This window comes from Odontesthes bonariensis, chromosome 14 (assembly GCF_027942865.1).
Source record: "Odontesthes bonariensis isolate fOdoBon6 chromosome 14, fOdoBon6.hap1, whole genome shotgun sequence".
NCBI lineage: Eukaryota > Metazoa > Chordata > Actinopteri > Atheriniformes > Atherinopsidae > Odontesthes > Odontesthes bonariensis.
The window spans coordinates 18,044,471-18,071,378 of record NC_134519.1 but is presented as its reverse complement, the minus strand read 5'-3'; the positions used below and the strand labels follow the sequence as shown (position 1 = coordinate 18,071,378).

The following is a 26,908-nucleotide window of genomic DNA, read 5'->3' as shown; positions in this document are numbered from 1 at the left end:
AGTTGGTTAAGAAAGGTCACCAAAGATGAGAAGAAAGCAGCAAGACAATAACAAGGAAAAAAAAAAAAAAGATTTCTCCTCTTAATCAGTCTCCTCATACATTTTATGAAAGCCTCACTTCTCACCTCCTCCATACATAATTCTCACACTCCTCTGCCTTCATCCACAAACTAACCCACGTCCGCTCCTCTCATCTACGGCTCTCTCCAGTGTTAAGCTACATTTTTACAAGCAGACATAACGAGCTTGGCAACATCCACCCCACCTGAACACACTCAACAAGAGCGGCACACCAACACACAGCAGATTCATTCACTTTCAACACGTTTTCAGTGAGCGCAATGTTGATGTTAGCACCTTCTGGGGGAGAGGGGGGAAACGTACAGACGTGATGTAAAATTTTTACACACTTTGAACCAATTGAAACTGGATAAGTTGTTCAGGAAAGAGTGCATAAAGCTAATGCATAGCATGTGTGATGTTAATGAACAACATGCAGGCAAGGAGAAATCTGTCTAATCAGTCTCCAACATTACACGGCTCCATTCATGTGGTGCCATCGCACCAAAGCTGTATCATAATAATCAAGCATAATTTCCGCAACTGACGTCAAAAAAAAAAATCTTTTTTGAAAATTGACAAGAGAGATGCTGCATCTGCACTGCAGTGATCTCACTTTTGGGGTGAAAGCCTGAGGAGCCTGCAGAGTCCCTCATTCACAGAAGGAAATGACACGTTCTTTGCAAAATATCACAGACTTGTCATTTTGGATGGAGCTAGCTGAGATTTATCAGTGGATATTTCTGCTGGGAGGTTCCAGAGCTAAAAACACACAAGTTACAGACACGTGTCTATGATCAATTTTTAGACTACGATTCCCCACCTCCACCATTTGAAGACTTCACTAAAAGGGACTTTGTTGCTTAATGACAAACTGTGCTTCATTTATTTAAAAAAAAAAAGTGAAATACGTGTAAATGTAATCAATCATTTTTAAAGGGCAGCAAGTAGGAGAAGCATAGTATTAAAGTTAATTTCCAACATTATAGAATTAATTGCAGCTCTATGTGAGTTTTGCAGTCCAACAAAGCAGATTGAATGAAAATTACGATAATAATTACTTTCAGCTTTACCCCGTACTATGATAGAGTAACTACACCATAACTGAGCATTATCTTCTTATGTCATTTTTGACTGCTAGACAATTCCAGCATCTTTTTTTGAAAATTCTGACTAAAATCTATCAGACATCAATTTTTGGAAATATTTTTTTCCTGCCTCAAACTGTGCATTCTTTCTTTTATTCATTTTCCGTACCCATTTCAACCTATTTAGGGTCGCAGTGGATCTGGAGACTATCCCAGGAGCCTTCAGGGGAGAAGCAGGGTACACCCTGGGCAGGTCTCCAGTCTATTGCAGAGCTAACACAGAGACAAATAAGCATGCACACTCGCATGACTATGATCAATTTAGAATCACCAATAAAACTAAAATGCCTGTTTTCAGACTTTTGGGAGGAAGCAAGAGTACCCAGAGGGAACCCACAATCGATTTTTCTTTTACAGAGTTTGGGAACACTGAAAATATATTTTTTTAAATCTACCAGCAGTGCAGTCACTTCACCTTCACCTTCTTGTATTTCAGCCATACATACAAGCTATGTTGTTTCTCATATAGCCAGGCCTTATTTTCTATCGTAAAACCGTATCTGTTAATCAGACATCTGACATCATTTAGACAAGCTGTTAAACCCCTCCTGACATCCTTGTCAACACTTTGCAACCACTGCATTTTCATAGAGATTTTAGAAGCTATCCAAAGTTAAATTCTTTCAGCTGTCTGGGAACAATTTCATGCAGTAACTGTTTGGCCACAATGACAACTTCATGGCTCGCCTCACACACACTGATACAGTCATCCTCCTGGTTTCATCACATTCCTGGAGTGGATTCACTGTAATGTTTGTCTTAACTCCAGTCTGTTTCACATTACCTCCACACGGTCAGCTTGCATTCTGTAAACGATCCGTGTGGTCTCTATTAATGCTGTGTCCTCACCTCGGTGACTGACATGCACTGATCTACTTTAACTCTCGGCTCCTACTGCCACTTCATAAGCACACACACACACACAAAAAAGCATTAGCAGAAAAACAAAATCACCTTAAAGTTTAGTGTGGCATGCAAAACATGGCACAGTCACAAAGGTACAAATAATTCTACACTAGCGCTATGATAAGTGTACTCTCACAATTCAACAGCAGCACAAACTACTGCCTCTAAAATGACAAAGTAGAGGCAAGCAGAATTTATTTCCCAAACTGTATGCATTTTAGCTTTAGATAAACCAACTTAGTGGCACGGAATAAGTAAATTAGCACATAACATAAGAGTTGAGATGATTAGTCACTTTGCAGAAACTGTTTTGATACATGATTCATGGTTTGTTTTATATCACTGGAAACCCGTATCTTTGGTCAAACAACTGGTCAAATTGTAGAGCTGAAATTTAATTAAATTGATGAATAAAAAAAAATCTCCATATAATGAACTGCCTTAACCAAATCTACACATAAAAAGAACCCACTCTTGATTAAAAAATAGAAGTAGTCTAATCACATCCCAATATGTCATCATACTAAAGTTATTTGTAACAAATAATTTTCAGTTTGTACTCACATAATATAAATCAAACTCCACATGGAATTGTACACAGAAACTGTCAAAAAACCTTTATCGACACCAACTGTACAATAACAATGCGTTAACCTCAGGGAATGTGGACATAAATTTATTCTGAAATATAAAAATGAAGTATAGCTAATCGAGAAAGAGGGGTGTAAAACTGTAGTACTGCAGTGTCTGTAGGGGGATGGAAACTCCCTCTCCAGAATTTTCCATTATGTTAGAGGAAGTTTAGATCTGGTGACGGCGGGAAACCAGACCGGGAATTTGATTTAATTCATAAAACCGCTGCAACAGCTACAGTGCTCCTGTAAAAATGCCTCACACACCTCGGCCATTACAGCACCGTGTGGAGTAATCGTCAGTGCTAATGAGTCCCACGAGAGGACTCCCAATACTATTGCAGACCCACCACCATGTTTAACAGTCGATAGCAGAGATCCACTGACTGTTCTGCAGGTAAACTCATCAGGATGCGAGGAGAATGTTCAACATCGTGTTACTTTTTCAACGTCTTCGTGCTGGGTAACTTAGTGCCTATTTATGACCCGGCATCAGATGAAAGTGTTTTCTGAAGGGCATCATTAATACCTGCAAAGATATTAAGCTGAGTGTGTTTAAAGAGGTGTTAGTTCACATATGACATCAATATAATATCATTTTCCCTATTCCAATGTGTTTACCAGCTTGTAGATCTTTGTGAATCTGTTTTGTGGTGCTTTGATTAACTTCTGCTGTCCCTGCATGAAAATCAAATTAAACAATTAAAGCTGGTGGAAACCAAGTCTCAGTCATTTTTTACAAGGGACACAAGGTATTCAATTCATGGACAAATCCCCAATGTCATGTTTATGACCAAATTTTTTTCCCACCAAACGGAAGAGTCTCAATTCTCCTCTGCAGAGGAATGAACATTTTATTAGCGCAACCATTCACTTGGTTAAATAAGATACCATTGTGGATCTTTACTTTTTGCACCAATTTGCACTTTTTTTTCTTTTTTTAGATTTCCATTATAAAAGCTCCATCCAATAATTTTTATTATCAGTTCAATCTAAGGATCAGAGCCAGCAGAGTAAGCTGTAAACATAGCAATGATATATTATTACCAAGTGTTTTAGACAGTCTTCGCAAACAAGTGCGTAATTATACCTCCAGCAGTTTCAGACCAAAATTATCATTCATTTGGAGACGCATTTCTGGCCAAGATACACTCAATTTTCACCCTGCTGCAGACTTCAAAACTCCCAAGGGAAATATCTGCCTCTTAATCTGCTAAGTGCTGCATTATTAGCTAGTTGCTAAATTTGTCTGTCTGTGGTTTAATGACAGGCAGGTGGTGCACAGATTTGATTAATTTATTTGTTTATTTAATGTGAATTCATACCTATGAGTGGACTCTTTTAAACTGCACGTTCATTTTTATTAGTTGGGATTTTTTATTTTTTATTTCTTATCACAGCTGCTCTAAAAATCAAGACAAATCCAACTCGCGTGTACTGTAGAGGGCACCTGAAAAATCGTTGTTACATTGCTGTGTTGCAGAGTCTTTCCAACATTCGTACATTTTTGGCTTCAATGAATAACGCATGGCCTACCTAATGCCTGACATATACTGTCAACATTTTGAAATGATCTAAAGTTACAACTGTAACTTGCACAATTTCATGATAAAGTGGGATGTCTTCTCAAGTTGATCCAGAGTTGATCACTCAGCAAGATACAGTTAACAACTAAGGACTAAAATTAAGCTAAATATCAATTAAAGCAGGAGCAGGAGAGAAACGTGGACATAACAAATTACATGTTTTGGACCTGAACATTCTTAAAAGTTGTCAACTAATTAAATTTATCTAAAACATCATTTAAATTTTTAGTATTTATGAATTGTTTTGGTCTGTTCAGCCCTAACAAGCTTTATTCAATATTAATTATTCCTAATTATGACCTTATAAGCAAAAATCCATGAAAAAAGATACAGTATTTTACCCAGGTTTACAATAATAAGTTAATATATTTTATCCGAAATCCATTTGGCAATATTAGGTTGGAACTTGGACTTAATGTGGACATACTGTAGGCTTGGACTGTTTTCCTGCTTGTTTTTAACTGTAAGTCTTTTTCTCAATATTGGTTTCTATCAATTTGTCCACCTACTCTTGCAATTCCTTTACAAACCAACGAGCAGGCATCAATCTCTAGCATTTCCATAGAGACTGGTTGGGCTGGATTTTCTTGTTTAGCTGTACATAAGGTTGTACCCTAGCCCTCTCTGATGCAATTACTGACTTACACAGACAGTCTTAAGGTTATTACTAAAGTGTATCTATCTCTGGTGAAAGCTGTGAGCAGATTAACATATTCATTGTGAATTATATCTGCTATTAAAAAGAAGAAAAAAAAGAAAGAGTTGTAAATGCAACACAAGGTTTGACATGTCAGAAAGGTTAAAAACATGACAGAATTTTTCACTTCCAAAAAACTTCCAAAACAGATGCCTTGAATGCACCAAATCTATGATATTTTACCGGAAAAAGGACTGAACGAAACATTTTTGGCTAAAAACTTCTCTGAATAGATGTCAAAACTCAAGGACCACACAGTCGTAAGAGATCTTTGCATGCTAAATTATTCACTTTACCAGAATTTCCAAGAGTTTGCTCTGCTTTGTAATGCAAACACCAAGGCCATCCAAGTGCAGAGAGAGTGAATTGGAACAATGGTGAGAGTGTATGCAATAAGAATCAGGACAGCTGTCAGGGTATGCAGTGCAGAATTAGCAGTTACGGATTTATTTTTCTAAAACTGAGCTACATTTGCAACAAAACAGACTCAGACAAGCGACCTGTGTCCACGGTGTGTTACACAGTCGAGGCAGTGTGCTTTAATACTTCAAGAAATGTTCAAAAGTAGTCTCTATGCTGTCTTGGACCACGTACATAAGAAAACAAAGGGTTTATGTAATCGCACTTATTCACGTCGAAATTGTAAAAGGAGGTATGTGCTTCACTTTGAAAAAGCATTCAACTAAAACCACATGTACTGTGAATGTTCCGCATCATCTCGTCAGTTAATTGTAGCTTGAAGGACTAATGACTTATTTCCTTGCAAATGGGACTCTAGGTCATTTGTATGATTCATTTGTTAATAATTTCTTTGAAAGAAAGTGAGAAACTAGAGAAAAGTGCTTGACATAGAATCCCACAGCCCAGTGTGGCAGCTATTTCTTGTTTGATTTACCCAACCAACAGTTCAAAACCCTAGTGTATCTATGAGTCAATAAGACAAAAACAGCAGAAAAACCAGCCAGAGGCTAGAGAATGAAAATGTTTTTACTTGACTGGAATAAGTATTCTGTTAGCCAGACTGTTGAAGATTAATTCAAATTCGAATCAGTTAATCGATTTATGAACCTCTCGTTTAAGCTCTAATGACCATGAAGTGACCACGAAGTTGATTTGTCCACTCAAACTCCAAAATGCTGTGTTAATTATTGTAGCTAACTTAAATGCGTGTTTCGACACAAGAGAAAGCAGAGCCAGGCTGCTCTGTGTGTACAAGCCAACAAATATAAGCAACACATACACAACCACCAGAGCACTTCTCACTGCTTCAAATAACACAGAAAAGGCTTCTGTAGATGCAAAGCTTTTCTCTGCTGCCAAGTTTTTCTTGTGCTGTGGCTTAGCCCAACAGCAGTGTTAAGGATGCATGCCTCTTATTTTATTTTCAGCCCCCTGCCTCCGTTTGTTTCCTCCTCCAGTACATCATTCCTTTGGGTGTTTGTGCCGTATCCCTTAGTTACAGGATAAGAGACCATGCAGCTGAGAGAGTTAAAAGCCTGCCCTGTCCCACTCTTACGAACAAGCCCATCAATAATTCACCCTCATCGGGAAGCATTATCTAACAGCCTAATAAAAATTTCAAGATTGTGGGTGACAACATGGAACCATGAAGAAAGTGCTTCGTAAGAGGACACTCCAGGTAGCAACATTGTTGGCAACAGATATGTTAAAGTGGAGGCAGAGGAGGACTCGTCTGCACCGGCCGGTTACACATAAAAGAGAGACATTTTGCTGTATTAAAGGAAAGCCAGCAGGAAGACACACCTCCTCTCATCTCCATCAACCTTCTGGTGTGTGTGTGTGTGTGTGTGTGTGTTGGTGTGGCCAAAAGCGAAGCATTTGCTTGGCTGTATTAACGTCCAGGCTCATTCTCATTGACAGTGAAATCCCGTTAAGCCTAGATCAATTACACCCAGGTCTGCTGTAATTAAAATGTCCTAACAAAGGTCTAAGGAGCACGGGACAGAAACCTACCCATTCATAAGAAGCTCAGTCCAATCTATAACAATATCCCAGAGAAAATAGCTCAAGATTATATTTAAGTCTAATTCATTCCATAAGAGGTTGAAAAATGTTTTAGGATGTGTAAAGCACGTGAAACAAAATGATGCTGTGATTAAAATCAGTGTATATAATACCACACTCATTTATCTACATAGTAAAAAACTGTAGCTTGTTTTTGTAGCCCAAACTTCTAAGGAATCTAATTATTTGTTCTTTTAAGTACATCTTGACTACGCTCTACCGAAGAATGACAGAATGCTTATGAGTCTCCTAATTAAAACTCAGCAGTGGAGTGATTAGCAATCACAACTCCACTCTTCAAATATCAAGATCTGATTTGCTTGGCTGATCAACAACAAGCTTCCTTTTCTCGCTGCAACTCACAGGGACCGCAGCCTCTTTCTCTCTGCACTAAAGAGGCTTTTGAAATGGCGGAAATCAGCACAATTCCACAAGAAAGGGCTCAGCTGAGTTCTGAGTTCAATATTGTTTTTTTTCTTTCTTTTTTCTAGCCAGAATGCCATTTACATTGCAACGCTTTGCTGTTGTTTAATGTTGCCAGTGATCACAAAACAGATTACACACTGACACTGATGAACGCTTCAAAGTTTTTGCTTTTACAGGATGATTCATCATAGTATTAGGCTCAAGTATAAAACATCAATAATATTACTTATGGCAACTACCAAAATGAAACTTGAAAGCTGCTCCCTCGTTGCATCGGCAGGAGACTTTTCCAGACACAGAGAGCGCGCAAGATGGCTGACTTCACTGACATATTGTGAAAGCACGCCTATGCCATCCTAGGTAATAAATTCTCTTTGCAGTATGACTCCCACCACTGCTTATCCTCTGTGACAACGCCTGCCAATCAAAGCCCAGGGAATGTTCAAGGGCTTTGACAATATCTCCTCACCTTGAAAATAGATTGGCTTCATCACAAGGCACAGAGTGACACCAAGTACCCACCAAATAGCCCTTAGACATAAGCAGACAAAGACCCTGACGATTACAGGTAACCCCATTGCGATTTTCTCGCCAGTGCACACGACAGTTACCTGAATAACTGGCATTTAAAGAATTCTTTCTATACATAAGGAAACAACAAGAACAAACCCAGCGAAGCCGTGGGAGGTGACATTTAAGCGTTGCATGAGAGCATTTAACGTGGAAGGATTTTATGATCATTTGAAAGAATCTGCAGCAATACCGAGGTGAGTGAAAAGGTCTCAGTGTAGTATTTAATTTAGCCTTTTAATGCTCCAAATCACTAGTTTCTCAATAGCCAGATGTGCCTCTGCGGCTCATGCCAAAGCAATTAATAGACAAATTCTAGCTGTCCATCACATGTGGCAGCCCTGCCGACGATTACTCTTTGGAAAATAAAACATGGGTGTATACCTGCTCCAATTTCTTTCCTTTCAATGTAATGAGAAATAACAGCATTACAACACATAAGCTGACTGATTTACATATTTATATGATTCATGAATGCAGTGAAGGAGGAACTGCAGTGAAGCATGGCCTGAACTTCAATTTCTAGGATAATTATATAGTGCTATTTAGGAATTTGAGGAAGAGAGAAGCACTGAAGACAGATGACCTGTCAGATTTAACTAATACCAACACAAAGACTTCAGCCTTTAATCTACACACTTCCTGTGACCTATACTATGACAGAACCGAATAAAGAACACTATCTTTGTATCCCCCTGAGATAGAGCAGTGTCCTCATATGCTAATACTGGCCAGTGTTGGACAAGAAGCCCAGACAACTCACAGGTCAGTGCTAATCTTCTGATATATGGAGCCTAAACACCCGGGACACATCCATCACACGCCGCCGACGGCTCCCCAACTGGGAGAGATCTGCACACTCCAAAGGGTTGACGCACACCCCAAAGAGACCTCTGATGATCCATCACTCAAGAACTAGCCTTTTTTTGAGCAGAGCATCCTGCAACGACACTGAGGGGGTAGCTTTCCTAGTCGACTGCACACATAGAGCCAGTGTGACTGCTGGACCCTAAGCTCAGAGCCTCTGTTGATCATTAAACATCAATTTTGAACCAGTGGGGGAAAGCTAACTGTCATTTTAAACACAGGAGGTGGTGCTGTGAGGGAGAATTCTTCTCCCTCAGAGGTACTTTCTCAGCAAAAAGGAGCACATGTCTATCTATCTGGTTAAATACCCTAACACACAGTCATTCATTTCACTCATCTGTCTCTTTATCTTTCAGGCAAGCCACAAAATGGGTACAATGGCCAAGAAAATCAACATCAAGGACTTTGTTAAATACTCTAAGAGTCCTTTGCTTTTTTTTAAAAAACCAACACCTTTTGTGTGTGTGTATTTTCTCTTTTGCTTCCAGATGTGGTGAACAAAAGTGAAGCTTTGATGTTGCTTCAAAAAAGTAAAGAAAGAATTTTTTTAAAAATCGGGGGGGGGCCTCTTTAGAGCAAAACCGGTAAACATCAGGTTTTGTGTCATCTCCTCAGATGCAGCCGCTCCTGTCTACACTCAAGACCATTTTGCTCAGAGCAGGAGGAAATCTATCTTAGAGGGAGCACTGCTGCCAATTTCTTCACTGACAGCAGCCTCCACAGAGCAGAATGCGTGTACCTCTCCTCCTCAGCAGCTTTTTAATAATTTGAACGACGAGGCTCAGCTCAGCACCGCAGCATGGTTTCCACTCCACCTTCACTTTTTTCTTGACTCGACAAACTTACCACAGTTTCTCCTGCCTTATCCTCCTCCTACACATATCACACACAATGAAGGAAGTCTGTTCTCAGGGCTTTGTTACAAGAGAGAAACTGAAAAGGAAAATCAGTGACAGAAAAAGAGAATTGCACCATTCACAGGAAAATTTACGTGCGTGGCATCTAAAGAGTATTCTCCTACAAGATCAATCTAATCTAAACTCATCTGCCATTACTCATCATTCCCCGTCTCCCCTCCCTCTGTCCATTTGTTTTTGCAACTTTTCACAGTGGGCGACTTGGAAAAATTGAACAAGACAACTGTCAAACCTGTCTGTCGTGAAGGCAGATGGCAGGTGAAGTCCTGCTTTTACCCCTCTATCCGAGTCTTTGGGCTTCAAACTGGACACTGCCCTTACCCCTCTTCTCGGTTTTGTGATGTAATTTTGTTCAAACCAAGGAAAAAGAGGAAAGATAGAAAGGAGCGAGCTCTCTTCTCCAACCGGCTGGGGAGCAGTTGGCTCATGTTATTACCCAGGAGCAGGACGACCAAGAAGAGGCCACCGACCCCTACTGCGCTACCAATGGCATTTACATTCCCTGTCTCTGTGTAATAACATTTCACACGCTGCACTCTTTTTCACTATTAACCTATACTGATCCTATTTTCAAAGTGAGGGCATGCACAAAGGAAAGAAATCGCTTTTTTGTTTCTCTTTGTGCACACACCGCAAATGTGTCTGAGTGTTTATTTTCATCTATTTAACCCACCGAAAATTGAAGCGAACATTAGGCCATGTATCACGAGACAAAGAGGGAGAAAAAAAAGAATCCATCAAAATAAACACTGTCTTGCTGCATTCTTGCTCTGACAAACAACAGCTGCATACAATTGGAAATAAATATTATCTCTGCCACAGAAAAACAATCAGAAACCACTCAGGGACTCGCACAAAGCATGAATGCTCCGTGTCTTTACATCTTCACTCAATCAATGTCGAATTAAACCATTTGGTTTGCGAGAAGGTACTTGAAAATAAATTCATTTTGGGACATTTTCTATTTCAGACTGCTGCAGCCAAAATAGTTAAAAATAGTAAACAGATTTTCTGCAACTTATTTATGCATTTTTCCCCTCACCATTAAACACATTGTTCCTTGAAATAAAACCAACTCTTTTTGACATTTTCTGCTCATGCTGAGATACTGAGGAAAATATTTCAACGGCGAAAATCTTTTTAACATAACTGCATCTGAGCTGCATCCAGAAATTCCACTAAATACATGGCTTTTGGTGTTAAGATTATGGCCGACAAATTCTCCCAATCCATGCTAAATCTGCTTCCAATACAAACACTTGCTCCTCGCTCACACACACATGCACATAACCAACTGCCGTGTCCAGAAATCCTGTCAGTAGTCTCATCCACCAACGCCACCAGTGGCAGCAGCAGCAGCAGCAGCAGCAATGATCTATCAGAACAAAACTGCTTGGAGGAAGGGGGCTGGTAGCTCAAGTTCTCCCTATTGAAATGCAGACACTTTGATATGGAAATTGGCAGTTACAAAAACCTGCAAGAATTCACACTATAGCATGCACTGAAACCATTTGCGCAAAGTGAGACGAGATGGCACTTCCTCCCAAGACGACACAGACAAATGGACCAAACCAGCACGTCTGGGGTGTGGGTGAGATAGAATGGAGGTAGAGGGGGGGGCAACAGACCATTTGTTCCCACCACCACCACTCCCACCCCAATTTGAATTCCAACCATTCAGTGTCCAGGCACTTGTTTCAAGAAAAAAACCTTCGAGATTTTCCAAAGTGCAACATCTATATTCAACTAGAAAGCCACCCATTATCAGCAGGGAAGGAGGTGACCTTTACATCACTGATGGAAATATCAGCATCAAGCAGGCACTGACCATCATCCCAGCCAAGGAGACTTTTTGTCTAGTCTTCCAAAATGGCTGGCGCAACATAAAAAACTTCTACACCAGTCAGATATGCTTGGATTTGCCTGGTGGCGAAACAGTTTCTCACACTGTGGTTGCTGCTAATATAATGACGGTGTTTTTTCAGGGAAAACTGAACAAAGAAATTTGTTGATTTATGACCAAAAACAGCTGGAACTGTAAAGTCAGCATGAAGCTGTTATATAAACATATGTCAGGGAAGCTCTCAGTTTCCCAAGTTGTCAGTATGGCTTATATAATGTTGCACCGCAATCCTGATTTGGTATAGACAGTAAAGAATATATGCAAATGTTATTTAACCTTGACATTTGAGTCCAGCAAAGCCGTGCCCACCAGTGGTTTCTTGTTGGGATCTACGGCACTATCTCTAAAAGCTTCACGTGGGAAAAAAATATGGTTCCTTCAGCCTATAAAAATTCTATATGTAAGTGTGTTTGTGTGTGTGTGTGTGTGTGTGTGTGTGTGTCCCATCATCACACATGGCTAGCTCAGGTCTGTGAATTATACATGTCCTGTGAAATGATCTTATTTTACAGCCGCAAAATGGAGAAGTAAATAGACACAGTAGCTAACATCCAACTACTTAGCTCAGTGGTGCTCTGGACTGGGTGGAGATGTTTGCTCTATTTTTCCAACGTTTTCTCTTTTTCTCCCAATTATATTTAATGACCGGCATTTAAATCAACTTCCATTTCTTTGTTTTTTTTTCAAAAGGCTTTTTGCTCATATCAAGAGATTTATGTGCCGTATTGTCCATCTTAAATTATAACAATCCCACTTGTTAAATGTAAAATCATGAGAACAGCTTCAGTCAATTTGTCACGGACTAAAAATACATCCCTCCGTGGGCTTTTTATTTGAATTATATGGGGAAAAATGCACTCATATATTCAGTTGTGCTCCTTGATCCATATTAACTTAAAATGATGTTAACTTGAAGTCTGGGTGCTACAGCCGCCGCAAAATAATCTCCTACACCATGAGCTATGTATTGATCTCATTACAGCAGTTTGAAACTGCTGGGGCTGCCCATGGGCCCGATTTCTGACATTTGCCTTATCCTATAAATGAAAGGTTTTGATTCAGCCACCTATAGCCCAGCATCACCCCTGAAAGACTCAAACATATGCTTTTAAAGGCTACTTACAGTGTCGTGCCAAAATATGGATCCCGTCGTGGAGTTTGATCCAGTTCAACACAAGGAGCCCCCCCTCCCCAAACCTTTTCGCTTTTTTTTTTTTTTTTCTTATAAAGAGCCCACAGATACTACACGAAAAGGCCTGGGCTTCTTCACAGTGGATAGGTGATGGGCAGGTATCTGCTGTTCTTCAAGTCCATGTGTTCGGGACCGGACGAGTACCTCCATGGCAAGCGCTCTGTTCAAAAGTAATGATCGTTACTCCCCCTTCCTCCTCCTCCTCTTGTGCGTGTACCCAGACTGGAGCGCTACGGATAGACTGCATAAAAGGATCACTTCAAGGAGACGCGATGTGCCCCAGTCTGGCTACAAAATGAAACTCCGAGCACGCCAAGTCTGTCTGAAAGTCCCCAGCAGTCTGGTTCACACTCAGAGCATATAGTAAGAGGGATAATGTGACTTGTTTTGCCTGTCTTTGGGTGCGCTCGCGGTTGTTCCCTTTGCGCCGCATTCACACGCCGCGCAGACAGTCAGAGCTGCAGCCGGACTGGAAGCAAACAAGGCGAAGAGAAACGGCGCACCGGTCCCCTGCTCTGCAGCAGCTGGCTGTGCAGGGCAGCGCACAAAAGATGGGGCGGATCTGCGGCGAGTTGCGGAACGGATCCGGATACTAATTAAGGATCATTTCCCCTCCGCATCCAATGTGTGCTCTGATTTCACGCAAGTGTTCAAGCATAAACAGGCTGTCTTTTGTTTTCTCCAGGTGATGTTAACAATCCACGGAGTACAATATTTTAATCAGCATTCCCTGATTTAATCAGGGGAAAAAAAGTGCAAGAGCATTAATTACCTTAATCCATGTACCTCAAAGAAGCACTCCATGTAAATAACATACTAATTTTAACCCCATTAAAATTCCAGGAGTGGGTTTCACCTGGATCATTAGTATTAATAAAAACAACACATCAGCACAAAAATAATGAGACTGAAGCAAGATTTGTCCTAATTGGCTGAAGCCAATGAGTATAAGGATAAAACACTGAATGCAAAATGCTCCGAAGGTGACAAGAAAATCACCTTTTGTTAGATGCAACTTGAGCTTTTCAGAAAGAAAAAAAAAATCTTGTTCCCGCACTCTTCTTATAGCTATTCACTGGATTATACTCAGCCGTTATATGCGGTCAACAAAATATGTATGTAAGGAAATGTAAGGAACAAATGACTTATTTAACTATGCCATCAACAATAAAAAAAAGTGCCTAGCAACATAATGTGCAGCATAACAAGCTAGTGGGCATGTACCGTTTAACTGACTGTAAAAATGCATTAAACTTCATAGCACTTTCTGAGTCATTCATTTAAACCTTAGCTCTAGAAGAAATAAATACAGTCGACAAAGAATAAAACAAACACCGAAGCTACCAGTTCACTGACAGCAATGCTCAATCAGTACCTCAGAGCAGATGTTGTGCAAACATTCAGTATCTATCCACCCATATGTTCATGGGAAGAGATTGTAGCGTTCAGTGCCGCCTTTATTCTTGTCAACACTAAGAAACATCTGAAACAGGATTTTTGACTGAGATGTTTCTGTGTTCCACTGAAACCTTGAAGATAATATTACAGTAATGCAGATAATGATGTCATCTTTATGTTTGATCACGAGTCAGTTAATTTACAATCCTCAAACAAGGTGATTGGTGCTTGTTATTTCAAGTCATGTTCTGTTGATTATTCTGGTTTCTAATTGGGAAATGCTAAAAACACGTTTAAAGTTACAAACATGAATCTTGTGTTTAAGATAAACTTTTCCCCACTGTGTGTATTTCTTTTTTTTCCTTATTTTCAGGTTGGGTCCAGATTAAGCCTACTTTTTTGGTTTTTGCGTAGCTTTACAATACACCCTGACACAGATTACACAAAAAGTGGCACAAGAGCCCACTCTCATTTTAGCTGACTTTTATACTATAAACAACTGAATGAAAACCAGTGGCTGCATTGAGCAACTGAATGAATACATCCAGCTTTCCAAAATACAGCCATTTTTCTGCTAATTGGGTGCCTTTGATGTAAAGCAGGTTTACCCATATGTGGTAGAAGGGCTAAATGATGCAAAACCACTGGTATGTCCTTTAATTTCACATGAAAAACAAAATCCTGCATAGTTATTGTAATTTGTGAAATGTGAATTTCAACATGCGCACAAGTGATGAACAAAATGTTGCTGTTTATTCGTTCGGTTTAAATTTGCAAACATCATTTAATCTTTCAGTAAAAGAGGATTCAGTTGTTATCTATTTTACAGCAATTCAAAGTCTCCAAGCAGGCTAGTTTTTAATGCCAAAGCACCCTGAGTAGCTGCCAAGGCCAATCCAAACAGCCAAGAAACTGAATGAAATATAAAACACAATAAAGTCTGAAAAGGACAGTTTCTGTCACCTGCAGCCCTCTCTGTCCCCTTAAATAGTCATCTCTTCCTCCTGAAAACTAAACATTTGTGTTGGCAATTTGTTTCTTGTCCATATATGCTAACTACATGAAAAACATGGTGGTAGAAAAATCAATAGATTTTGTTTAGTGACAGCTTCATAAATTGCTCTGAGATAAGCTTTTGAAATGAATATGCACTGAAGCAGCTTATAGATAAGATAGATATGAATAGAAACTGGAGCTTGATGATGTTGAGTGGTTGATTCTTGGTTTGTAAATTGAGGCTTATATTAGTGTGTTACAAATCCATGATACAAATGCAAATTATATTTTTGCAATGTCAGACAAGAATAGCATACAGAGTGTTGATATGGCAGTACACAATGGCTATCTTGAAATGATACAGTACAAGTAGAATATTTTGAAAAGCTGGAATTTTCTTTGAAATGAAGATGCATACAGTGTGTGTAATGTCTTGCAACTACTTCCACAGACACCTGGCTTTAGGTGAGAATAATCCATTATGCAGGAATTTTGTGTTTCATTGATCCTCACTTCATTTTTAAAGCACACAAGGCCTGTTATGTTGCTTACAAAGCACAGGGGGTAAATTGAATCCTGATTTTACAGTCAAAAATGGAGACCGGAATTGTGACACACTTGGCACCCCAAAAACATGAGACTATATTAGTGAGCTGAGTGGAAATGATTCAGTGTTCTTGAAGAAATTGCACTTCATAGCTGAAAAGCCCTTTAGGATTTTATTGTAAGCAGCAAAATAGAAGCACTAAATTGCCATTTGCCCACAAATATGATATAAACTTAATGACAAACTGGACAACCTTATGTTTGTGCACAGCCGATCCTCAGTTATTCAGTCATGATTTGTTGACTGCACTGGATGGGCCGGCCGTAGGCTGCAAACTTTTCGGTATTGTAAAAAAAGGAGCAAAAACTGAAGACTTAAATGTGTTTTACAATGCTCTGATTTATTCAGTAGCCACACTCAGGCTATCATTAGAAAGCATTACACCTTTGACAAAGCAAACTAACACAGAACATTGGAGGTTTTATGAGATGTGCACTGCCTACCTGAGCCTGTGCTACAAGCAGTGTCCTCAATGCAAATAGAGGTGTTGCAGCACAGCGACTTTTCTTCTTTGACAGCAGTTTTTTTAAATGCTGTCTAAACGCTATCATTTTGCCTCTAAATATCATGTGAAGTTTGTGTTGTTGTCATTTCTCAACAATCAATGTACTGGAAGGGAAAAAAAAGATCTGCACAGCTGGAAGCAGGTTTGTGGTAACATTTTCCTCGGGTTTCAAAAGTTCAGCCACATGCAGCTTTCTTTTGAATATGATATTATACAGTTAGTTGGACCTTTCATTCTTCCCTAACACTAATCCTATTTTTAGATCCTTATTTTGCAGCTTTGTAATAAAAGAGCTATCTCAGCGGTGCAAATTCTAGCAGGGGATATATTTGCACAAGAACAGTCTGTCTGAGAGCAAACACTTGATCGCCAAGTATTAATATTCTAAATATCCCTTCTCTTTTACTCATGAGCCAAAGTACATAGCCAGGTCAGTGGTCTCTGTTACACGTGTCTTCAATAAAAAAACAGTCCCCGGGTCGCACGGGGGAAATGTGAATTTGGGTCAAATTCACCAGGTGGAAAGTGAGCGGCTTAGTGCCGAGCTTGCATGTTTTCCGAGGCTTATTTTTACATAATAAAGAACAGCCAAGTAAAGGAAAACAGATGTAATGATGCTGATCCACGAGCACACATCCTTACTTAGAGAATCAATGTTTATGTATGGCCCACTACTGAAAGTGTAAACTCTCTATTTCATTTGAACTGACCCAGGAGAGCTGGGTTTGCTGATGTTTTAATCATTGTGGTCAATGCACTATGTATGTAAATACAGCCAATCGGCCATTGTCTCTGTTTTCTCCTCTGCTTATCCTTTTTTTTTTTTTACTTGAAGGCTGATGAAATTGTCAGAAAATGCTTGCCTTTGCTCTTTCTCACTGCATCCCGTCATTCCTGCCTGCATTCTGTGCACGATCAAAACCCAGATTAAAATCACAATTGGACCAAAAGTAAGCCTCATTTTTTGCTGCCGACTCATCCAAAGAGCGCACGTGCGTTTTCTTAAAAAAAGACCCACATGCTGTAAATCGCAGCTCTTTAGGAGTGATCAGTTGAAGCGACACTGAAATTATGAAATCGCTGAAACAATATGCTTCTTTTTCTTGTATCTTCCTCTCACTTCTTGCTACAGCTTAACTTCGACATGCCTGCACAATTAGTTTTTATACGCAATGGGGAGAATAACTCCCATCCATCCATACACATTACATCACCTATGATTACTTGTGGTTGCTAGGACAACACTTTTCACTTTATTATGGTCTAATATAAGGCTGAAAAAAGCATCCCACTGATTTGCATCACACAGCAACACGTAGATTTGTCCATAGACTGTGTTTATGTTGCGTAACACTCCATTTACGTTTGTTACTTAGTTGTTAACTTGAAACTTCATCTAGAACAATATGTCCTTGAAGTTGTACTTGTGTTTCTTCAAAATTAACAGCACACACTCAAGAAAACAACCACACACATACGGAAATACAATTCTGCTGCTCCTGAATATAAATTTCAGATGTAACATTGAATTACAGGGGGTGAAAATAAATTTTTTCTCGTGGCAGAATTTTTGTGGGTTTTGCTGCCACAAAGTGACCCCACAGCAAGACACGGCCTCAGTAGTAAAGTTCCCTCACCTCTACATGTTGTTATTTGATTTATTTTTTTCCGTCTCTGCGTTGTGTGTGTTCTCGCCTAAAAATGTACCGTTCACATAATGGGGAAAAACCTCATGTAATAATGTGGGGCGTTTCAACAAACATTCATGCGGCACATAAGAGGGCAGCTGGAAATGCTGTGATGAACATGTCGTGAGTCGTTATTAGATGGTTTTACTCATTAAGATCAAAAGCCACAAATTCAAAGGCAATCTATGAACTTGAAGGGGAAAGCCATTTATTAAAAAAAGAGAAAAATCAAAGGATTTCAGATTTTAAGGATTTTCAAGGGGATTTGTTAAATGCTCTTCTTCCAAGCAGAAAGACAATCTCTCTGTTCTTTCTGCTCTGAGAGGAGGCCAATTCCTTGCGGCATCCATTACCCTGTTTACTGGGTTAGCTTTCTGTTTCTGTGTTATCACATGGAAGCAAAAATGATAAAGAAAAAGTAGGACAATCATGATGCTGATATAACGGTAGTTTTGATGATGGTTCAACCATAGGTTAATTTCAATCTAATTTAAAATAAGGCAATTATCTAACTCAGTGAGGACCAGGGTGTTGGCTTGCATTGAGTATTCCTCATCACTCAGCCTTTCTTAAGTTTTTATCTACAGGCCAGACTAAATCAGGTTGCACTGAAGACTAAAGAAATTAGAACAGCAATGTGCTGATGGGTTGAAAGAAAACCTCCATGTGACCACTAAATCAAAAACAAAACGTTCAGAAATTGCTTTCACAGGAGAAGCAGTGAGTACAACTTCACTGGCGAACATTATTGCTATGAATCCATAGGCAATATGTTAGTAGTGGGGAATTTTTCTGTTGTCCAGAAGAGCTTCATGTGGGAAAGTAAATGCCCATTCCATTGAGCCCAGCATGCTACCTGTAATACAATGGCCATGTCCAGCTAAGCCAACGGGTGAACAGAGCAGCTAACTGGCATGAGGATTCACAGTATTTGAGTATGCATTCTGATGGCTTTGCTTTCTCTTCTCCATACCTGTATTTTGTTTTCAACTGCTGTGTCAAGTTGTCAGACGTCTGAGTATGTCGAATGCTTACTCATATGATTGCAAAATGGTCATCTTTAAAGTTAATTTACAGTTTTCATGATTGTTGTTTTTAGGTAGACATTTATCTGATTTAGAGGTTGGTTATAAAAAACAAAGCCAAGTTTTTAAAAAAGAAAAATAATAATAAAAAAAAGAAAATATCCGTCCATCCAATCTATACCTGCTTAATCCAGCTCAGGGTCGCGAGGGGGGTCAAGCCTCTCCCAGCTGCCACTGGACAGGAGGCAGAGTACACCCTGGTCAGGTCACCAGTCTAAAAGAAAATATTATCCACTGAATTGTTATGTTCCCCCGCTGCCATATCTGAAGTGGGAGCTACACTTTGGGGTTAACAGCCATAAGATGTTTTATGTAGATAGGTAGAGTAGAAAAAAAAAAATCACAGACCAATAATTCAAGAAGTGCAATGACATCAAATTCTGTGTTCGCTCAAACAGCAGTTTGGTTCTTTACGTTTGGAAAAAATGCGTGTTCGTACTGTGTACAGTAACTGTTCAGGAAACTGCTGAGAGATAAGAGATTATCTATAATATAACTATGCTTTGTTTGAAATTGAAAAGAACACATAAACCCAGCAAAATGAATAGTTTGAAAAACAAAAGTTTTAGTCAGTGATTTACAAAATAAACCGCTCACCAAATGATCAATTAATATATTGATATTTTCTATAATTATGTGTAAATATATATACGAATGTATATTCGTACGAATTGGGCTCTACAAATAAAATTGCCTTGCCTTGCCTTGCCTTCATACTTGAGAGGAAGCTCTGAATGTCAGAGCCTTGCCGTGTTATAAGCACAGCATATTCTCTGGAAGTTGTATAGTCTCATGAGATTTGTGTCGATAGCACCCTGACAGAAGTTATATCAAGCATAGGAAAAGCATTCAACTTACTACAATGCACAAAATCCGACAAGCAACATAGATCCAGACTTGTCTCCTTCCTAGATCTTTTTGGCTTATAGCACATTGCCTTTCCCCTTCCTTTGTCTATAAAACATCTGTAAAAATGCTCTTATATGGCAAAAGAACCGTACAAATATATTGCATCAGAGTCACTGTTTTCTAACTGTGTGATTTGCTCCAAAAACATCACTGTGTTTCAGCCCAAAAACAAGCTTATCTGAAAAAGGCATCACAATCTATAGGCAAGTATTTTAAAGCGCTTGGGAACATTTGCTTTAATTCAGTTTCCGATGCTGCGTGTTTATCTTGTGTGTAGTTTGGGAGCGTTGTTGCCCCATTGTTGTGCAGAAAGTCTGCGCTTGTTCGGATGGAGGCTGAAACACAGAAAAATGGAAACAGATGCTCATTGTTCCAGTCTGAAAAGGCAAAGGGGGGAAAATAAAACGACAGGAAAAAAAGGTTTTTCTGAACAGTAGCTGATTTAAGATGAGTTAAGATTTCTTCACACTGTTTTGCTGCTCTTTGAAAAATACACACAGCAGAAAAAACTGGAATATATAGAAAATATAATTCAAAAGCAGACCTGAATAAATGCAGTTTATTCAGCTTTAGTGTCGTTTAAATTTGAATAAACCAGAACGTTTTTTGAAATATCTTTATACAGTATTTGACTTTTTTGGAGAAAAGGAAATGGGTCGTCTTTGCGTGCCAGGGAAACGAAGCCTGTCACTCAAGCCGGAGTTCTGGGACTGCCTCTATTTTTAGTACCAGGGCACAGAGACATAAACACATACCGTACAGTTTAACCCTGACACAAACACAGACGCAATAAATAATAAATGTGCAAAACAGGAAGATATTATCCACTCAAGGGGTGGTTGGAAGTCAATAATTTGCAAAGCAGCTCACAGGGAAAATTGGGTGCAGTAAACCCATTATGCAAAAAAGCACGGTGGAATAGATGTGAGAAGAACACAGCTAGCCTTGAAGTGAGGTGGGACTTTGAGGCTACATCCACCCCTTTCCGAGCTGCGGTTCAATTAGCGTCCACAATTTATTTCTCAAAATGGGTTGCTTTTATAACTCTGTTTGAAAAGCTGCAGCATGGAATAAATCTGAACACCATGTCTTTCTAATCAAGATAAAACAATTCCAATTAGCCCTAAACAGGTAGCTGATTTAACCTCTTCACAAGGGTGTCTACAAAGCCTTCCTCACTTTACTGCTCAGTTCCCTTTTTTCTGAAAAAATATAGTTAGTAAAAGTAAAACGTAGACTGTGATTATTTGTTTCATAGTGTGGGAACACCTCACATAATTCCTTCTCTGCCTCCGCTCACATTATTCTATATCATTACCACATTATTCTGAGGTTATTGGTCCTGGTGTTAACTATTTGAACTATCAGCTTTTGTGATGTGTTTGTAGCGGTTCATTACCAAGTGTACTTGTACCTCATTTTAAATTTGATACATCGTTTTTATTTGGCCCTTTACACTGTAATGAAAAAAAAAACCTCTTTACAGCCTCCGACATCAGCTTTTGAGTCCTGTGTCAAATGACTCTGCAGTAGTCTCAGGAATGATCTCGTTCTGGCTTCAGTCAGCATTGATGGGAACACAACACCCTGGCGAACACACATTTTCAGGAAGGGCAAAGCAGTCTTACGCTAGAATGTTGCTATGTGGGTTCAAAGGGCAAAACATTGCAGTTTATTAATAAGGCAAAAAAATGGTAAAATTAATATTCTTTATGCAAAATCATAACATGTCTCTGTCTGCCTTGCAAAATGATCATTTGTAATCGTACATGCTTAAGAGCGTAGGATGATGTGGGCATTCGTGCTACACCACAGACTGCCAAGCAAGAGAACCAAGGTGGAGTCTAAATGTTGTGTAGCGATGTCTCAAAATGGTTTATAAGCCATAAGAAAAAGAAAGAAAACAATACATCCAGGTTAACATACTAATAGGAATGCAGTTAGAGTTGGGAAAAAAAGATAAAGAAAAGGGGGGTCAGGCTTGAATAAAGAACATGCTCACACAGGATGGCTGTGGCTCAGGAGGAAGAGCAGTCGCCCACCGTAAGGTCACGGTTCGTCTCCTGACTTCCCTGGGCCGCATGTCTAAGAGTCCTCGGGCAAGACACTGACGTTGTCTACAGGTGTATCCATCCATGTGAATGCGTCAAAGAAAGCACTGCGTAGCCTCCATACGGACTAAAACGTGTTATATGAGTGTGAGTATGAGTGAATAGGTGACTGTGGCATTATGTAGTTTAAAACAGCTTTGAGTGGGTCGGCTGGACTAGAAAAGTGCTATACAAGCACAGTCCATTTACTATTTACAGGTTTGCATCATCTCACCTGGATGTAAGCTCTGCGTATGCTGTAACCCTCAGAGCACTCAGTGTAAATACCACGTCTCTCACAATGGGATTGCATTTAGCTGGCTTGTTTTAAGGGCCGTACCTGTGTTGGAAAACCTATTTAAACATTCTACTTATAGTGTAAAGACAGTATTAGTGGTCATGTTAGTGTATTTCATTCAGCACCTCTTGTACAGGTTAGTCCAATTGAAAGAGCAATAGGTGGTTGACAAACTTGTGATAGTAATGATAACATGCCTAAGAGGGAATAAAAGTAATAAATAATTTTAAATTAAACGAGGACATGAAAAAATGATTTATCATACGTTTCTCTTCAACATTTTAGTGCTGCTCTCTGATACTAGGCATACTGATCGAACAACTCAAAAAGAAAAGCTGCCTTGCCAAAAGTTTTTGTTCTGTGGTTTGGAGCAAGTAAGACATCATTGCTAGAAAACCTGAGAGACCGGTTCATACGTCTGAGGCATGTCAGACAAATAGGTTGGTTTAAAACCTTAAAGTGCTTTAAAAAAAAGTAACAGCATTTTCAAGTCAATATGTAAACTGACAAGCTACCACTGTAAGGACTTTCAAAAGGTACAGTAGGCTTCTCCCCCTCTGGTCCTTGACAGCACTCAGTCGATCAGATTGAAGAGCAATACAAAAGTTGAACCTTTGATGAATATAGATATGCATTAGTTCCTATCCTGGCCAAGGTGTAAAAGAGTTCAAGCCATCAAGGTACTAACAATACATTTAAAAAGAATATCAACTGATCCTGTGTCACCATGACACACCGTATGTCCAACTGTGAAAAGAAATGCCAAGTTTCCAGATGACGCCATCAGTTATAAAACAGATACATTAAAAAGGGACATTGACTCATTCTCCACTTTCAAATCCCATCTGAAAACCCACCTTTTTAAACAGGCCTACTCCCTCTCCCCTCTCTTTGCTCTTAGTGATTTTTTTTATTTTTTTTTATTATTATTTTTAATTATTTTTGTGGTTGTTTTGTAAGGTAAACTTGAGCGCCATGAAAGCGCCTCTAAAAAAGATATATTATTATTATCATTATTAAAAAAGTAATAGCTTTAAACGTTATCCTTGGGGAACATCAAATAGTCATTTCAGAGCGCTTAGGAAAATGTTCATTATTTGCTATAAAGACATCTCTGCCAAAAAGATAAGATGAAAACAAGTTTTAACATTTTCTAATAAAAGTATTTACAGACAGTCAATTGTGATTCGTCACATTGTTTAAACAAATCTGATGAACAACAAAAATATAATGTCTCTTCATATCATAAACCACTTTCATGGGAGTGGTCTCTGTACTGTGATTCCTTAAACAAACAGAGTGAAATGTACATCATTTAGACAAAAATCTAACTGTGTGCATATAACATCATCTAAAACCCTACGAGTGCGGAGGCCGTTATGTATTTCAAGGTGTTGATGGAGGTTTGCTTCTTTTTGAAAGAGACAAGCTCAGTGTTTAATGCTGAAGATTAGGAATGCAGCTGTGGAGAATGATTCAGAACTGCTAAGACTTTTGCAGCCATCCAGTTTGAGGATGTGTCTACAGATCTTTTCACCAAGTAAGACATGTGTGTCTTACTTCTGTGCCAGAAACTTCCAATATCTCTGGCTCAGAGCAGTACCAGTTACAGGCAGATGTGTGGCAAGTCTTTCCTACGTTTTATATTGTATCGACTCTGCTGTCTGATCCAACCCAAACTAACCAGAAACATTTCACAAGAGAGACTTGAGAATCTAGAACAGAAAAGTATACAAGAATTCTGTAACAGCAGATATGGCAGTTCTTTGATAGACTTCCCATTTCCAATTCCAAAAAGCCGGTCATCTGTGAACCAGGAGACAAATCCAACAAACGTGTTTTACTAACGGGAGTGGACAGTTGAGTTTCGCAACAGTTTCGCAGATGTTGCGTTGAATGAGGGTTGAAGAGGAGGAACTCATGTTCCAGAATGCCAAGAAAAGCCAGTATTAAGTAATAATGACCTTACAACCTCATTCAACTTCAGCACAAAAATTGGAACTGAACCATTAAAAAATTTGTTGAGAAACATTGTGTATGCAGAGCGGAGATGTAACCTTATTCTCTCGCTATTCATTTAGATCAAACAAGAAGGAGCTGTCCAGAGGTGTTTCTAAGACAAAGTGGGGAGGTGTTACTTGAGGAACATCGCCCCGTGCCTTCAACCTCAAATGATAACAAGGGATCCTTCTTGATGTGCTTCTCTAGCTCATCTGCTCTTGAACAAGCTTTTCTCTAGTTGGCTGCTCATAACCATCATTGAAAAAATAATATTAAAATGTTACTTGATACACATATAATAATTTATCTTATTTAGACATTTATGCTTCTTTTTTGTATTTAAGTATATATATGTGTTAGTACTTAATCGGTTTATACATTGCATTAGTTTTATTTCATAAGAAAGAATGAAGTATAACAACAACAAAAAAAGATTTTAAAGAAAGAACATCTTAGATGTAGACTCAGTGTCTGCTTGTTAAGAATCTTGTACATAGTCAAAGTTTTTACTCCAAAATGATCTTAGTAAACACCTCAGCAGAGACAACTATTTCACAGTGGGTAAACTAGGTCACTGGCATACCTGACAAGACTCTACCCACCTATGTTGATTTAAAGTGTGCATTTTGTCAATAACCTACCTTCACTGTGCAATAAATTAATGCATGAAAACCATCACCGTCTTTGACCAGCTTTGTGTATCAATCATCATGATGCTCAGGTGAATGTGGTCAGAAAACACCATCATCTCTGTTCAGCTAAGCCTCAAGTTAAAACCAAAGCAGAGCTGTCATAAATAGGCTCTTGTTTGACAGGTTTGGGGCACTTTCTGCTCTTGTTGTAGGATCTTGTTATCTGAAATGCTACATGTGCAATCCGGCTTAAAGCATAGTTTAATTGGCATGATAGCCCCACTATAAATGGCATATGTCTGTTGAAAAAACACACTGAGAGCTGAACATGTTTGCCTGGTTTGACCTTGCTACATTTTTTGCTACCACTGTCATAAAACAAGGAATTTTCCTTGAAATTGATGTTGTTATATTTGCGATAAGGGCTCAGACAAAGCTATAGCCATAACAAACAGATGCCAAGATGGTATGCAGACCAATGTATACTCTATAGCTCTGCCAGTCTCCCTGATGGCTGAGTTGGGGTAGATGTGAGGTGGGAGGAAGCATTGATAATGGCTGCGAATGTGTCAGTTTTTCAAAGCATTTGTGGCAACCACATCACTCTGGGCCCACGTCAAACATGTTTGACACGTTTCAAGAGTGAATTTCATGTCATGGCATTTGTCAAGGGACGAAACTGAAACTGAACAGCGAGCAGAATAGACATGCCAATCATACTACCTACAAAATCATTTAAAGTAGGATTGCTTCACATATCGTTTTTTCTACCTCTCCTTTCATGTATATGCCATGTGTGGAGGTCTGTGGATGTGCCACTGCTGTAGTATTCAGGCAAAATACTTCATGACAGATAGGCCCACTTTACACATGCCAGACTTTTAGACCATGGAAGACTCTGAGACAACGATAAAATGTTCATATTAAAAGCATTTACCCCTCTCCAGGCGCCAGACTGTCTGACACTAGCTCAAATTGATTCTTAATTTGGTTTGTATGGACCCTGAATCTACTGTTGATGAGCACAGTGAAAAGTGGACAACTGCTGCTTCGACTGCGCAGAAACTTGATAACACAACTGACCTTATGTTGGGGGAAATCACTTCTTACAGTTCTCAGCCCTCTTATAATTCTTGTAGAAATGGATAATCTGCACATCTTGAGAATGAGTTTAAAAGAAAGATCTATCATACAGACACGACAGAACAAAGCTACTAACTCAAAGACATGTCATTACTCATCACAAGTCACAACCAGTTGGCATTAACCAGCTGTGTAGCTAGATGTCTTTTTGGGAGACTTGTTTTTTGGGGGGAGTAATAAATCACTCACAGTTGGTGTGGAATGCAAGTCAATGCTCTGGAACCGTTTGGTCTTGGTAGAGGTGATTTTCTGTTCCTAAGCTGACATTCCTTATCATCTATTTTGGCTTGCTTTGCAAGCACACTGAGTCGTGGAAAGGCTGGTTAAAAACTGAGGAGTGTGGGGGAGAGGGGCTCCTCTGCTCCCATGTGCTCCTCTACCACCACCGTTTTCAGTGAAGCTCAGCATGCCTCTATTTAAAGAGGAAGGGAGGGGAGGTGTTCCCCACCTTTGCCTCGCTTATGAATTCCCAATTCACAGAGGAGGCTTGTTACCAGAGCAAGCAGACCTCGTGGAGAGCCACACTGCAAAGCTTTATTCAGGCTGAGGCGAGAATCTGCAGTGGATTATGCCTCATCTACGGTCCGGTCTGGTCTTAATTTCACTCCTTTTTTGCAGTCAGACTGG

General features: G+C 39.4%; 1 protein-coding gene across 10 annotated transcripts in view; it reads right to left on the bottom strand.

The window, feature by feature from the left end:
- Positions 1–13,412, bottom strand: part of adgrl2b.1 (adhesion G protein-coupled receptor L2b, tandem duplicate 1) — an 82,553-nt gene extending 69,141 nt beyond the window's left edge. For all 10 annotated transcript variants that reach the window (XM_075483265.1, XM_075483267.1, XM_075483266.1 and 7 more), the window contains exon 1: positions 12,861–13,412. The gene's annotated coding sequence lies outside the window, so the exon portion shown is untranslated. The remainder of the gene's footprint in view (positions 1–12,860) is intronic.
- Between the last annotated feature and the right edge of the window lie 13,496 nt (positions 13,413–26,908).